Source organism: Brachyhypopomus gauderio, chromosome 8 (genome assembly GCF_052324685.1).
Source record: "Brachyhypopomus gauderio isolate BG-103 chromosome 8, BGAUD_0.2, whole genome shotgun sequence".
Classification (NCBI taxonomy): domain Eukaryota; kingdom Metazoa; phylum Chordata; class Actinopteri; order Gymnotiformes; family Hypopomidae; genus Brachyhypopomus; species Brachyhypopomus gauderio.
In genome coordinates this window covers 8,442,641-8,459,751 of record NC_135218.1, presented here as the reverse complement: position 1 = coordinate 8,459,751, position 17,111 = coordinate 8,442,641, and positions in this window count along the sequence as shown.

The window sequence follows — 17,111 nt, the reverse complement described above, 5'->3', positions numbered from 1 at the left end:
GAGCTTGTTTCATTCCACCTTCCTCCGAGGACACGCCTTCCATTATTGTTAACATTCTCAGGACAAGAAGCACTCCTCCAACTTCATAATCTACGCCCTTACACCGAGAAGTTCAATAAACGCGATCCTCAGACTTGAGGTGGTTACTAATCGAGACGTTAAATGTTACTGAATAAAGCAGAACGATTTTAAAGTTCCAAACTTGGGATTCAAACCGTAACTGTGCAGACACAGCTGCACTCTGGTGGAGTAGGGAGACGGAGGCTGAAGGTTCCTTCTGTGTTATGCAGAGTTGTTTTCTTTTACAAATTCTCCGATTAAATCCTGAAAGAATTTCTCTATTCACCTATTTACATTTTTACACTTGTAGCTTAATTCCTTGCCCAGGTTCAGGCAGAAGCAACCTTCAAGGTGATGGAATTAACTAGCCAGCTGATGTTTTCTTTAGTAAACAGAAATCTCCCCCAGCAAGTGCCCACTGCTTTGGCCCAGGTATCAAGTTCAGTCTTAGTGTTCGGAAAATGTTTACTCATAATGCCTTTTAGGTGCCCTTTTTTTAACATTGAGAACATTTAGTGTCCTCTCTCGAAACATTTTGTTAACTCTAAAAAGACCTTCTTATCCATATTGATTTTTATTTGAAAAATCCTTTAACCTTTTACTCAGTGCATTCAAATTGCGATTACGTGAGATACAGCATTTAATTTCAGAAGCATTATTATCGAGCATGCTTTGATGATTCATAAGTGATTCAAGCAGTGTACTGTCTGCATATGATCTTCACATATTAGATCAGTCTTTTCTACATCCAAGCCCATTAACATACTGTATTAGATCATCCTCTTGGCCACCCCGAGCCATTCTGCAGGACATCGGCTTCTGTCATGTGATTCAGAAGTGACAGTCTCTTTCTCTCCAGACCATTGTCCTCTAGCCACTGAGGTTCTGGTTGTTCTTGAGATGCTTGTGAAAACAGAAATGGAACAAGCCCAGATGATGCTGTCACCTTCGTCCACCGCCTCTGATAATACTGGGAGTGTGATGAGCAGGGTCACACTTTTCTCAGTCCACCCAGTGAGTGTGAATTTCACAGTGACACATTCTGTGAATAGGATTCTAACCCGTAATCATGCCACCCACGGAGGATCGTCAATATTACCAACCTGCAGGGGAGGACACGGAAAGTGAGTCCTGAGTGTAATTACATTAAATTTCATACAGACAGTACAAACAGTGATCAAAGCCTAGAATTACACACCAGAGAACTCATGGCAGGAGGGGAGGAGAAGTTAGGAAGAGAAGGAGGGATAAAAGAGAGTGAAAGCCAAGATAGCATGCTCAGACAGGGCGATCTCTCTCTCTTTCTCTTTTTCGTTCTCTCTCTCTCTTTCACCTCTTGTCTCTCTCTCTACCCTACTCTCTTTCTCTCATTCTCTCTCACCCCTTCTCTCTCTCCACCCTACTCTCTTTCATTCTCTCTCTCTTTTCCTCTCTCTCTACTTCTGTTGCCATCTCATTTTAATGTTTCCTTCAGCATATTTACTCTCTCAATCCACTGATTCCTCAGGTGCAGTGGTGTGTCACTGTGTAACTGAAATATTTCCCAGAATCCACAGTGCGATGCTCAAACAAAGACACTTACTGGAGTGAGACAGGTGCCTTCAGATCACTCAATACTGCTTGGCATTTGAATGTGTGCACTGTGGCATACTAGACTCACTTATGTGGAGGAAAAAGAAAACTTTTGATTCTACCAGAGTCAACGCCTCATGGCCGGCTGTACTTAACTGTACTTTTAACAGCGTAGCATAATTTGCGTCCTACCAGTGGAACTAGGCATACGTTCTACACTTGCGTCCTACGTCAAGCACGCCTGCTTTGTATTCTAAATTGTGTCATGCTCCCTATTTTCTGAAGCGGTGCAAACCCTGAGCTTTCACCAACTCAAACTTCCTGCTCAAGGTCACAGCTGTCAGCGTTGAGGCAGCACTGTTAGGGGAGTGAGGGACGGGCCCCAAAATAGAGGTGATTTCTGTCCTTTGTCGAGACAGCCATCTCCATTTCCCTGTGGGTCAGCCCGTGATACTGATCTAAGGAGCAGCCCGGTGATAAAGATCACACATCGAGCGGGCAACCTCCCTCAGGAGTTAATTGAAGTCAACGCGAGCCGCACCAACTCAGATCGGGCAGATGACCCGTGTGGTGCCCCATTTTCTTCCGCGCCGCCCCTCCTCTTTTGATCAACGCGTGCCCTCCCACTGTCTTGCTGCATATTTTTAAATAAACAGAAGCCGGTGGAGATACGTCTCTGTGTTGGCGGAAACTCCCAAAGCTCTGGCCGTGGGTCACCTTCCTGGGGTTGATGGGTACTGCCAGGCAGCTGTTACGCCGCACATGTGGGACGAGGCAGCATCTGGCCGAACGGTCCAGGAACGGACGTGATGATGCTGATTTATGGTTCGGGGTGGGGACTGCAATGGACACCAACCTGAGTCTATAACTAAACCAACTGTGGAAAAATCCTTCAAAGTTTACTGGGGGTCCGGTCGAAATTTTGGCACCCTCCAACATTACCAGATCTTCTCAAATGAAGCCAAAAGAAACTAAAGTAACTGAGTAAGAGTGAGCAGGGGCACTTTCAGAGACTACATATCCCATCATCTACAAATATACAACTTCACACCAGCGAGTGCCACATTCCTACTTCAACCTGACAGCAATCAATCCTTCTATTTGAATTATGTATGCGCTCTGCAGTCTTAATTACCCTCCAGGCTGCGACGCTTCCAGCACCTACATCCCTGCGTCCCTGTGACATGTTCGGGGAGGATGCGGGAGATTGATGCCTTTTTGCGGAGGCCTGGCTGGTTCCGGCGAACGGCTTCATGCACCAATAATGACACATGATGGAAGCCCCCGTCAACGTGTCAAGATAGGAAATGAAGACGGATGCAGGGCAGGATGGGAAGTGATTTTGTTGAGCCCGAAAGTTGCCGCGGTAATAGGCGGGTGCGATTACCGCCTGTAAAGCATGTGCATGAAGCAGGGACTTACTGTAGTTCCTTTAACCACGCTAACGCACTGCCGTAATCTAGTTGAAATTGCCTCCTTAAGATTCTTTTTCCGAAAGCGGAGGGTTAAGCCAATACGTTTGCTTTAAAGTGAGGAAATGATGCAGGGAAGAGAAAGCCGTGCGCTACGCGAGCACTGTTATTAAGGGACGACATTTCTGTGTTATGTTCTTAGTTCTAAGTGAAATAGTAAATGATTTTGAATTAATGAGAGCTACTCCACATTTTTCACATGTAACTAATGCAGACTTCCACAGATGCCAGACATTTGTTCTCCTTTGTGTCGTTGTCAGTTTTGGTTTTATTGCTGTGGAAGACATAGAACAGTCGGACGGCCCGCACTCGGCTGGTGTTTCGTTAGAGCTCCACAGATGTTAGCTTTTCTGCTAACGCACAATGTCACACATCCTAAAGGGAGGCTTCATGTAAATGATGAACTTCACACCCATCCGTCATCGACACATGACTGTAACCGGATAACGGGCTTGGCTCCCTGCTACAGCACTGTTGCAAGGCAAGAATGTAAAAATGTGCATTTCAATCAAGCCTGATGGGCTTTGAGAAGCCTGACAGAGTGTTGCTTGTCAAGCACCCTTTTGATCCTCCCTGACGTTATTTGAAGCTCCGTCTGTAACGCACTGGGTAATGCTGTGTGCTCTGGAAGCTTTAGAGAGAAAGAGACAAAAAAATGTACTAACTGGACAGTAAGAATGAGCAAATGTGGTATTTTCCTCGTCTTTCCCCTCCTTCTCTCCCTCTCTTTGTCCCTCTTTCTCTCTCCCTCTTCCTAAACACACACACACACACACACACACACACACACACACACACACACACACACACACACACACACACACACACAGGCACAAAGACCTGAGCTCTGCGCTTGAGCTCTGGGTGATTTTAATTTGTCAAAACTGTTTACCAGTATGCCGCCAGGCTATTACCACTGTGTCATCTGGGGAGCAGATAGGTAATGAAAGATAGAGAAAAAAAGAGAAAAGGAGTGAGAGAAAGAGAGAAAAAAGAGAAAGGGAGTGAGAGAAAGATAGGGGAGGTTAATTTGAAGAGATCCTCTGAAGAAAAAAGAAGCAGGAACAGATTCATTGTTCCATCTTTTCTCACAAATCAATTATGTTTCCATGCAAATCAGGCCAGTTCTGTATTTGTGATGAATAATGCAGATATTTACTGAGTGGTGGAGAGAGAATGCCAAAGTCTGTGTTAATAAAGTGTCACGCTGTATGATTTGGGTTCTTCCTATGTCTCCGTACATCTGTCTGTTCAGTGGTGTATGTAGACAGGAGAAGCAATCATCCTTGAATTATGACTCTCGCACTTGTGATCTCTTTGGCATCCTGAGGCAGGATCCAAATCATTTTTAGGAAGGTTACATTATGATTGTCAATAGAAAACAGCACAAACCCCCCCAGCCCCGCCCCCCCATTAGTGCTGAAAAAGCCGTGTGCTAATGCCAGGGCTTGCTACTCTTTTGTCCAACAGATGCCCACACTGCCACGAGACAGCCGGTTCTGCATTTCAGCCAGTCCCAAATTATCATAAATCATAATTTTTTTGAAGTCTGCTTCCCGTTTCCTGTGCGGGAAGCTCTCTGCGATGCGGCTTCCTGCGTACACGGTGCCGAGGGCGACTTTGACAAATTCAGCAACCTGAGCCATCGGACGTTGGGCTCGCTGCCAGGCACGGCTGCCCCGGCCTCCCTGGGCCCTGCGACGCCAGCCAATCAATCGCTGTCTCTGTTCATAATCCATACGTCACCGCTCTCTGCACAGCCGTTTAAACTGCCATTTATCCTCCTTGTCACCGAAGTGAAAACTTTATGAATAAAGAATTATTTGGATTTACACAAAGCATATATACACACACACAAAGATGTGTGGAGCCCATGCCAGAAGCTGTACAATTATTTGTCATGGGGTTACAGGGAGTTGCAAGCAATCCAACGCATTGTCAACAGTCCTAAGACTGTGGGCCAATGCAGTAAAGAGTAAATTATTTACTTTGGGTTTCCAAGGTCATCTTTGCAGCTGATGTGAAACATCCGCTTCTGATATTCTTCTATAAGTAATAGCTAAGATTACAAATCTGTTTTAGGATTAAGCAGCAGCTCTTCCGTGCCGGGCCGCCCCCACACGTCCGTCTGATCTCCTCCAGCGAGAGGCAGACAGCGTGGGGGAGCGTGGAGGTCTCCACACAGGTACTGACATTCCCCAGTAAAAAGAGTGTAAAGAAAGAAATGCCCCAGAGGCCCACTATGAACATGAAAAGCTCTCACAAAGCGCTCGCATCTAAATGTCAGCAAGTGTCCTCCACAAACACGGGCCTGCGTCAAAGCTGCACGTTAATGCTGACCCAGGATCAGCTCTGATCTGCACCTTACCTATTGTGCTAGAGACCACCTCATGCACTGAAAGCAGTGGGAACCTGTTTTTCTTTAGGACAACATCTGAGCATGATAGGGTCAGCAGGCTCAGAAAGCCACAGTGGACATCCCCACATCTACAGCAAGACTCTGCAAACAGCCTTTCTTCCCAACAAACACTTTTCAGGACAACTTAACATTCACCAAGTTTTCAGAAAAAGCGAAAAGACTTTGTTTCGGACCGCACTTTAATCACAGGCGTGCCACTTACAGATTGGTTATGAGAGGCGGAGAAGGAAAAGACGCTTTTGACAAGGACACATGTCTCTCTGTCCTCGTTTAAATCCCATGGAGAAGGTCACCACGCGGAGTCAGCTTTCATTAGCATCACATGCTGAGAACAGGATCTAATTGTCTGCCCCTTAATGACAGGGCACACTAATATCTGAGGATCATAGCCATCTGTGTTTAAGATCTCATTCATGCCACACAAACCGTATGGGACGCATCGGTGGGGGAAATGGGTCCCCATGGACATCACCACAGCAAATTCTGCCTTTTGAAGCACATTTAGCAGGACATTCAGAGCAAATAGGTTTGTTTTTGTTCATCACCATATGAGAACTGATTGGGATCGTCTGCAAAGCAATGTGCTGTATGCATACTTCTTAATCCACGATGTCAAGCTTAACTACAGAATCAACATGTTCCCTGTGCATAATGCGACACAATGTGAAACTGAGAAGAATTGAAAATAACTTGTGTGATTTGCATGAATAAGCAAATGAGTCATATCATTTTCCACGCAAATGTTCGTATGATTTGCATAAGTGAAATTGCAGCGTTGTGTAATTTTCATAAAAGTATACTGTATTAGGACACATCACCAGAGTTGTCTTTATCAGACCTCTGGCTCTGAGGCCCTTGAAGCCGACGCAGGGGTGAGTGGGATGAGTTTAGGTGTGTGGGCCGAGCGGGAGGAAGACGGGCGCGAGTGTTGACGGCCGGGAGGAAGACGGGAGTGTTGACGGCCGCTCTAATGAGTGTTGCGGGGATGGAAGCGGGCAGCGCTCGTGCTTGATCCGACTCGCTGGGCTGAGAGCTGGCAGGCGGGTAATCAGGTCACGTAGATTGATATGATAATCCCGAGGGCGAGTCATGAAAGGAAGAGCTAACTCTGCCCCAGCAGGGAGGGAGGGGGGCATGAGATGGTGTGGGGGGGGGGGGGGGGGGGGGGGGCAGGTGGCTCTCCTCTGATGTCTCATTGCGATCGTTTCCAGAGGTCTGGTGTATGTTCTCTCACAGTGGGGCCTTGTGTGTGTGTGTGTGTGTGTGTGTGTGTGTGTGTGTGTGTGTGTGTGTGTGTGTGTGTGTGTGTGTGTGAATGTGTGCATTTCGGCTCACTTTTTACTCTTTCTGTCCATAAGTGTTTTAATTTTCTTTTGATGTGTGTGGATGTGGGTGTGTGGTGTGTGTATAGTGTGTATGTGAACATGATAGAGAGAGACAGAGAGGGAGAAAGAGAGAGAGAGAGAGAGAGAGAGACTGATATGAGGAATATTTTTACCACCATGTGCTGTGAGCAGTGCCCTGCTACCTCTGCAGACAGAAGGGTGTGAGATTTCAGACAAATGAGATGCTCTGAGCACTGTTGTCAAGGTGTCACAGCTAGGACCTGACCAGAGCAGGCTAAGACACATGGAGAGAAGAGGTTCCCTAAGGCAACAGTAAAAGCTTCAATACCCACATGTCAACCACTCACTCTCCCCAACAAACAACATGAGCCACTCAAGGAAGCACAGCCATAACACTGTTTGGCAGCTTGCATTTCAGGTGACAGTAAAAGGAGAAGGAAAGATAAAGACAGAGAGAAAGAGAAAGACAGACAGACAGACAGACAGACAGACAGACAGACAGACAGAGAGAGAGAGAGACTTGCTTGTCTTTTTGTAACCACGTTGATAAGTTGTCTGAATGCCTATGAAACTCGAGGAAATTCGTAAAGGGTTTCCACCTAAGGCAAACTAAGAAAAGGCACAGCAAAAACCTTGAATGGCTTGAATGACACTTGAGAAGGGAAAAGACAGAAACCACGGTGGAGAATATAAAGGGACACCGTGCCGCTGGGAACCGAGAGGAACCGTGCTGGGCACCACGCCCTGATGTCTCCACCTGCAGCACACGACATGGGCTCGGAGAGACGCACCAGGCGGGACGGCTCTATCGACAGGACAGGCTCTATCGGCAGGACGGGCTCTATCGGCAGGATGAGCTCTATCGACAGGACAGGCTCTATCGGCAGGACGGGCTCTATCGGCGGGACAGGCTCTATCGGCAGGACAGGCTCTATCGGCAGGACGGGCTCTATCGACAGGACGGGCTCTATCGGCAGGACGGCTCTATCAGCAGGACGGCTCTATCAGCTAGACAAGCTCTATTAGCAGGATGGTTCTGTCATCTATACGAGCTCTATCAGCAGGAAAGGCTCTATCAGCAAGACGGCTCTATCAGCAGGAGCGTTCTATCAGCATGAAGGCTCTATCAGTAGGACGGCTCTATCAGTAGGACAGGTTCAATCAGCAGAACGGCTCTATCATTTGGACGGGTTCTGTCGACAGAGCCGCACAGAGCCCACCCGCGCTGCACGTCACTTCACCAGCGCAGCGGTACCATTGAGCCCCTGAACTAATTTAATGTTTCTCGGGCCTATCTCTCATAATTAACCACCACGCAGACACTACGGAGGCAGCATCGAGAAGAGAGGGGGGGGGGGGGGACAGGAAGGGATGTTTGAGAATGTGGTGCAGAGCACATGAACGTGTTGAAAGAAAGGGTGGGGAGAGAAACAGGGAGTCTTCTCATCCAATCAAAACAATGTCTCCGCTGACATTTGAGACTATGTGCTACCTACTGAAAGGCCCTGACTCTGTCACAGTGACATTTAGACCAAAAGAGGAACTTTGAATGTTAGATTATCCACTCTACATTGCATACCATCAATCAGGTTGGAGTCTGAATCCTAAATGGGAACTTCAAGGAGGTCTACTGGGATGTAGTTAACCACCCTAGAGACAGGCCTCCTGAAGATCAAGCTCGTTTAATTTGATAATCTTTTTGGATATAAGGTCTGCCTCTGGATGATTTCACTAAGTGCACCTTTAATGAGTGGTAATTCTATTAACCTTCTCCTTGTGGCTATGTAATAATGTAATACTGTTAAATATATTAGCTTAACAAATGTAAGGAAGTGTGAGAGTTTTTTGGTGAAAATATTCACATGTGCTAGTTCACTGGGGTCATCATAATGAAAGTTTTTTTTCCCATGGTGTTAAATAAAAAAGGAATAAAATAAAATTTAAATATTGTAAAACAATTAATAAATAAATACTTGTCAAGTTTTAATTGAAGCCCTTCGATTTAAATTTCAATATCATCCCGAGACCTTAGCTTGACAGTAATATCTTTGTATATTTTCCTGCAGTGACTTCAGTGGAGACTGACGCCAAGCCTAAGATGTTAGCATCACTGTTACATGCTAATGTAACTTATTACCTTATGGGACAGGGTCAATCCTTAGACCTTCTCCACATAACATGGTGTCTTGGGAGTAGGGAGTTGAAAATAAGCTTTACCATATCAAATGTATTCAGACATGGTGCTCAACAACACCCCGCATGGCTCTTCCTGTGAGCAGCCATCTTGACCTTTTCAGTATTCATTCCCCAATCGCATCGGATGTCCCTCAGCCAATCAGAAGTAGGAGCATTTGCAGGTCAGTGGCACCACCTCAAAGGTGAGGTCAGTGAGGGGGTGGGAAGGCTGGTGACCTCCAGGGGGGGGTGCTGGGTTTATCTGATAGTGGAAATGAGATGCAATCTCCCAGTGTGGACCAAGGGCAGGTGCAGTAACACTCTGTCCTCAAACAGTCTTTAATGTCAGGTAATCTCATTGCAGGGGAAGATTGCGTAGCGTGTGGGGCGAGGCGGAGAGCAGGAGGTGTTCGGACGAGGGAAGGTGTGCACGACGTGTGCAGGAGACGGAGGGAAAAGAACAACAACAACAACAAAAAAAAGAGAGTGAAGAACAAACTGAAATCTGCATAACTTCAGCCTTAAAGGCAAAGCCAGGGCTGCCGGAAAGATAAAGCAACAGCTCCAACATTTCATTTACTGAAGCGCTGGAGGGCTACGAGGATTCTGCCCTCTTCAGATTCAGCACTCAGAAAGTCTCGGTGCCATTTGGCACTACGGTTAAAACTCCTCATTTGCATTCCCTTCCCACTCATTACAAACACCTACCTGGCATCTGTATTCACTGGTCACTTTATTAAGTAAACCTTTTATAGGTGTAAAATTATAGATTTCTGCCTTCTGGTTGCCATGCACAATTTTTGAAGCACTTTGAGTCTTATTTGGGAGAGTGATTAATTCAATTAAAATAACTATACATTATTAATAATTATAATAATAATGTTTTAGCTAAAAGCTGAACATTTTAATCATTTATGTATGGAGTACTGTACAATAAGTACAGTGAATAGTGCACAGCCTACTTTTAAAACTTTTTAACATGTTGATTTGTAACATACATAATTACTTAATCATTTAGAACAGTCAACAGTGGTTAGTCTACTGCTTGGTTAGTATTCTGCTTGTAAGTTACTCTTCATACATACAACCAACTGAGGTTTCAAATCTCTTGTAATAAATGTCATAATCTAGATTTCTGTTCAAGTATTTAACCTAATTCAAGACACGCGCTGCTTTTTTGAACACTGAACATTTCCCATTTTAGATTGGCAGCAGTGGACAAACTCCAAGGCAACACTGAAGTCTCCAGTTGTAACGTTGTCACGATGGGCGTAACGATACTTTGTAAAGTGCTGCGGACAAGACTGTGGACCGGGTGCTACATTCAATTCAGCTGCCTCTCAGATCCACGTTCAAATCCATGTTCACTTTAAGAAGCCAGGCCCTTGGGGAAGTGCTTTCACAGAGAAGATATCAGCTCAGGGACTGAAAGGATGGTTTGTGAAAGGTTTTATAGCTACGCTTGTCAAGGTCATCGCCACTGAATAACACAAAAAACATTAGCACGATGGTTTAAAAAATAGATGTTTCCTATTTATTTTGGTTTTAAAATAATTAATTTCATTTCTCTTGACAGAAAGGTCCCTTGACTTTCCAGCAGCTGTTCTAGGCTGTTTCCCTCACACACAACGCTAGCCGCTGTTTCCCTCACACACAACGCTAGCCGCTGTTTCCCTCACACACAACGCTAGCCGCTGTTTCCCTCACACACAACGCTAGCCGCTGCTCGTGTGTCATGGTAGATGGCTGAGATGTTAGACGGGTGCGTTAACCAAACTCACTTTTCTACATGTTCTTTCTATGGTTTCTACAGACTATTTGGGCTGTTATACCGTATAAAATATTTTCAATTATCATTTTCAGGAACAAAATCAGACATTTAAGAAAACACAGGACTTGTCCACTGTGTCCCCACAATAAATTTTGCCTATAATTGTTACTGAGACAGAACCAGAAAGAACACATTTGTTAGGTTTTTAATGACAGAATCCAAGCAGACAAATCCAAGGGGTGTGGCCAGGTATAATGACAAAGGCAGCATAAAACAAGGATGAGCAGGCTACTATAGAAGAGAAGAGCTATAGAAGAGAACTGTGGAAAAAACCAGATATGAGAACAGAGCAAACAGGGACCCTAAACCCAGCATAGAGATGGCTCAGTAACTCTAGAGACACAGACTACAGAGATGGCTCAGTAACTCTAGAGACACAGACTATAGAGATGGCTCAGTAACTCTAGAGACACAGACTACAGAGATGGCTCAGTAACTCTAGAGACACAGACTATAGAGATGGCTCAGTAACTCTAGAGACATAGACTACAGAGATGGCTCAGTAACTCTAGAGACACAGACTACAGAGATGGCTCAGTAACTCTAGAGACACAGACTACAGAGATGGCTCAGTAACTCTAGAGACACAGACTACAGAGATGGCTCAGTATCTCTAGAGACATAGATGAGAGGGGAAGAGAGTGGTGAGATATGAACAGGTCATAGAGTAAAGAGTATGAACAGTGTGGCTGGTGGTTCACAGTCTGGTGGAGCAGAGTGGGATGATGGGAAAGGATTGTCCCACCATCTGCTAAAGTGCATTTAGAGATATATTTGTGAATTACTGTAATTAATGCAATGTACATTACTGACGTCATTGAACATTAGCACCACATAAACCATTTACCACACGAAGGTATCCACTACTCACTGCTTAGTGAGTTTAGGGTTTTGGTTGCTATGTTTACAATAACAACAGTTTACAAATGAGCTTTATGGAACCAGCAGGCCTCTTTCCACAGTGCCTGAACCTTCATCTGAACTGAGCCTCTATGAACCCCTCTCAGTTCCATATGTTGTAATTTAACTGTCACTGCAATTACTAACTAACTCAGCCAGGTATTAGACATCAGTCACATTTTAACATGCTCCATTCCGGACGTTGGCCGCTATCCTGGAAGACAGGCATGAAGTGTGAGAGGTTTCTGTCTGGTGGGGAGTATTAAAGGTACCCTGCAGGGCCAGATCGATTCACAGAGTAAGCTGAGTCAATGGCTCCCTGCCTCAGTTACATGTGGACTGGGGCCGGGTGTCTGTGTGTATGCTTTGAAGAGATGGGAGGTGCTTTAATCTCTGAGACCCAAGGGCCAGGTCATCCGATGACATTGAAGCCTGGTTGGGTGTGTATACAAGTGTAGGTGTGTGTGTAGGTGTGTGTGTAGGTGTGTGTCTGTATGTCTGTGTGTGTGTGTGTGTGTGTGTGTGTGTGTGTGTGTGTGTGTGTGTGTGTGTGTGTGTGTGTGTGTGTCTGCATGGGCACATGTGTGTACACCCTCCAGAGCTAATCTTCACACGATGCTGACACCCTCCTTTCTCACGCTAACACACACACACACACACACACACACACACACACACACACACACACACCTACACTTCATGGTGATACAGCAAATGATAGCTGTGAGGCTGCAGAGGTGTTAAACTAATATTGCCATCCACCCACACCAACAAATCTTCACAAGTCCCTGATCCTTTGGACCCACTTTTTGTGTCTTGGGCACACAATGCTGAATTTAAAACATCTGGGTGCCAAGTTATTATTTATGCTGGATACTTCTTATAAACTAACATTGAATCTGTTTGCAAATTAACTATCAGGGACAAGTAAAGGAAATAATCATAGTGCTTAAATAGGGAGACAATATGAATGAATTTGCACAGTATTTTAAAATAAAATATATAGCCCCTGGAAAAATTTAGAGCAATATACTTAAACACAAAATATGGCACATTACACGGTGCCTTTTGCTTCAAAGTGGTCCTAAGCAGTTAGCTTACTCTGAAAAGAAACTGTACACACATTAAGTGGTTATTTGTCCCAGAGTTTGTAGGAAATGACCTCTGTATATCTATAAACCTCTAAACTGTTTGCAATCCAAACAGTTTAGCAGTCATTTGAATTCTTGGTCTTCAGGGAGCACTGCATATGAAGTGAGCCCCCATTCTGAATTTCAAATACATTTCAGCACATCTCAGAATTCAGCCATGACAGTCTCTCACAGGGACAAAGCCGCTTGCTTTTGTGCAGCCCCATATGCTTAAAAAACGAATCCTGAATGAAGTCAATGGAAAATGTAAGTGTCTTGGGAGCAAAGGTATCTCAAATCAAAACATTTTATTAAAATCAAAATATTAAGATTACCTAGAAGAGGTGGCATAACACAAAAGCATGTACCAGCATAAAGGCTGGAAAATCCTGTCACTTCCATTATTTCGTTTTGACTTTTTAAGTCACTTGTGTCTGTTTTTTTCCTCTTTACTTATTTTCCCCCCCAAACCTATTCATTCTCTTTCAGGGGTACCATGCGTTATAAAAAGCATTACCAAACAAATCAATACTTTCAATAGAAATAATGCAACTAATGGCGCCCATTCATGCTTTTCTATTTGATTTCAGGGGTAGTGAATCATGGGCCTACTTAGCTGCACAGAAACAAATGAATAGGAAGCAAATTGAAAAATCTATTGTGCTTGTCCAGACCATCTTACAACTCTTTCTGGTCTCTCTAAGGTCCTTTGTTGTACTTGTTGTGTTAACCGAACCCCTATTTGAATAAAAAAGTAGTCTGTGAGTATTTTCTTACGACAAAGAGCTGGGTGGATTCTAGCATCACTTGTTCTGTTTATGTGAACTTTCCCATTTTTGTTAGAACACATTTAGGGTTTACAATAACAACAGAAGCCTATTAATGGAAATATTCACTCAATATTTGACTCAAATATTCACTCAAATATTTTAATAACTGGACTTAAGACCTGGATTAGGGCAACCATGACAAAAATGCCGCAGATCGTTGCCACTACACACTGCATCTTTGTAAAGAATACTAATATTGCATACTGATCAATAAGCAAACACTACATTTATCTAAAGGTGTTAAACACATAAAGTTACTTTTAGTGACCCAAGTTTCATGAGTGGAACCCTGGGATGGCAAGCAGGGAAGTGACCCTACTGAGAAACACAAAGAAAGAGCTAAAGTGATTGAGGCATCTGTAAGGAAGTGTCGGAGGTGTGCGGAGCCGATGGGATTCATCCTTACCACAGCGGTGTGCAGACTTTTCATGTGACCTCTGAAGAGTGACAGTGAGTGTTAGGAGTGGCCACTAATACTCTCCCCATAGATAGTTAATCACCCAATCAATCTTTCCTTTGACAAAGGTTCCTCTCCTGGAACATCTCTCGTTGCAATCTCTTCTCCATCTCCGCCTCTATCAGGCCTGGGGGAGGAGGGGGGGAGGGAGGTTTTGAGGGAGGGGGTGCTGAGGGGGGGAGGGGTCACTTAATCTACTGATTCAATTCCTGCCGATGCTTGTCGCTCCCCTTCTCTGTCACAAAGGGCAAATGGAGCATGCAGCCCAAACCACCCTCACCAAATCAAATTTTCTCTCCCAAGTTTGTTTTTACTCCCATTCAATCTCCATGACTCTCTTTCACTCCTTCTCTCTCCCTCGCTCTCTCTCCCTCCCTCTGTCATTCCCCTCTCATTTTTCTTTCTTTCTATTCTTCTCTTACTTTTTTCCCCCTCTCAATCTTCACTTCTCATTCTCTCTCTCTCTCTCTCTCTCTCTCTCTCTCTCTGTTTGCAGCATGCTAACCCCAGTCTCTCTCTCTCTCTGTTTGTAGCATGCTAACCCCAGTCTCTCTCTCTGAAAATTAAGTCCTATGAATTCAGGGCCGGCGCCACGGGGGGGCGAATGGGGGCGTTGCCCCCTCAGGCGAGGTGTCCCGCCCCCTCAATGTAAAAAATAAGACCCATTTATTTTACAACAATCGCTACACGGTGCCCCCTCGGCCGCTCGACAATCGTTACACGCACCCCCCCCCCCCCCCCCCCCCCCCTGTATATGTTCTGGCGCCGGCCCTGTATGAATTCCTCTCTGATCTCAAGAAATCAGTGAGATCTGGACAGGCTCAACACAAGGGACTCGATTTGATGCAATGAGTTCTTTGGTTTCAAAGTCTCCTTCTCTCTGTCTCTTTTCCTTTCTCTCTCTCTCTCTCTCACTCTTTCACCCTCCCTCTCTCTCTCTCTCACTCACTCTCTCACCCTCCATCTCTCCCTCTCACTCTCCCTCCCTCCCTCAGCTAATGAAATCTCGCCCACTTGCTTCTCTGCATCAAACTGTGTTATATATGCACAGTCACTGGCGCTGCTATGTAATGCGCAAACATTGATCCGGTATCATATTTGCACGATGACGACATGGGATCTTCCAGGGTTCCTCAAAGCAAATACTTGAATTATGAACCAAACTGTTTCTCAGGATGTCAGATAAAAAAACAGGCAGTTCTGTACCCTGGAATTCAGGGTGTGTGCTTTCAATCTGAAATTATAACTGAGAGACTCAAGATAAATATTCTCAGTTCATATTTGTTTGAAAAAAGTAAACATGCCAAAGTAAAGCATAGTCAGGAGGTAATGAAGACCTTGAGATGATATATACAGAATATCAGGTAGAAGAAGTAAAACAGTTTTCTATCCCACTTTGGCTTCCTGAGGCATGACATCTCCTGGCTCCCACTCCTCCCTGCTCCGTTCAAGGAGTTGTTCCAGGTGCTGAAGTCCTGGCTGCTCTCCATGGTCCTGAAGCTGAAGAGGCGGCACAAGTGAGAGAACAATCATATTTTCTATCATTCTGTATTTTCGGAGCACCTCCCACTTATGTACCGATTCTGTGCCGGGCTTGAATTTTCATATTATCATGAAAAGAGGGACTACGGGAGGTCTGATATTGTTTAAAATGACACAATGGGAATCAGGGCTAAGTGGCAGACCGTCATTTTAAGAGTTTTTATTTATATCATGTTATGATAGTACATAGTGGCCAAGTATTATGATAACTTCTTTAGGGCCAATGGGTGCCAAGCTATTTTTTATGTTTGCAGGAGCCTAATGTCAAATTTATACAAAAATCCTCTATTGTAGTTGACTAACAGGTGCAAGTGGGAAACAGATAGTGTTGCATGATTAATAGAGAAACAGTTTGTGGTTGTGCGTGAGTGAAGGTATGATACACTTCCCTTTTAACACATCCCCCTCTCCCCCCTTAACACCCTATTCTGCATCAGAATTTGCATGTACACGTCATTGCTCCTGAAACATTCGAATGACTTGCTATGTCACTAGACAGATAAATCGCGTTCATTGTGGTTTAACTTCAGATGAATTTGAGAAGAGAAGAATCTTGTGCACAGGCATGTCCTCCTCACTCTTCTGTTTGTGCTCAAGTGTCTGCTTCTGTTCTCCTTTGAGTTTTTTGTATTTGTTTATTTATTTAGAGTTTAAGTAGAGGAATTTGCTGTTTTGTGAAAACAAAAAATATAAAAACACATACACAAAGAATTAATTTACTATTTTTTGTTCTCTATGTGTTATTCATCACTAACAACATTCTCTCTAATTTCACGGAGTGCACATTGTAGTGCATCTATAATAATTCTCACCCACTCTTTACAGTAATCCTGCACACCTCCTTCATGAAGACACTGTAAAAGAAATGTGGTGTGGAGCTGATCTACTGGCTTCCCACTGCAGGATCACCAAACTCCCACTAATATGTGACCACAGCAGTGGCCTTCAACTATGAGTGAATAAACAGAGTGCAAAACTACCAGTATCCCCAGCCTGGCCCTGTTTGACAAATGGTTGAGTCCTTGATCTGAAGCAGACAACACTTAAGGATTAGTGGGTTACTGTATCTTTCTCCTCCTGCTGGGAAAGAGTTGCTGTAGTGTCATTTCTTTCTGTTAGCAATAAAGCCGTTGCCAGGGAAAAGTTGCTGTTGAAAGGGAACTGCCCTCCTGCAGTATTTGTTCGTGCACTGTTGTGGCATTTTCTCAGTGGTGACGATCCCTGTGTTTCTAACCTCTCTGGTGTTTTTTTTTCACATACATGCTTCAGTGTTTTAGAACTCATAAGAATGTTATCGTCACAAGCACCGAGTAAGTCCCGGGTTAGGAAGTGCCGCATTATAGCACGTTCTCGAATACACAGGACTGAGACACACAC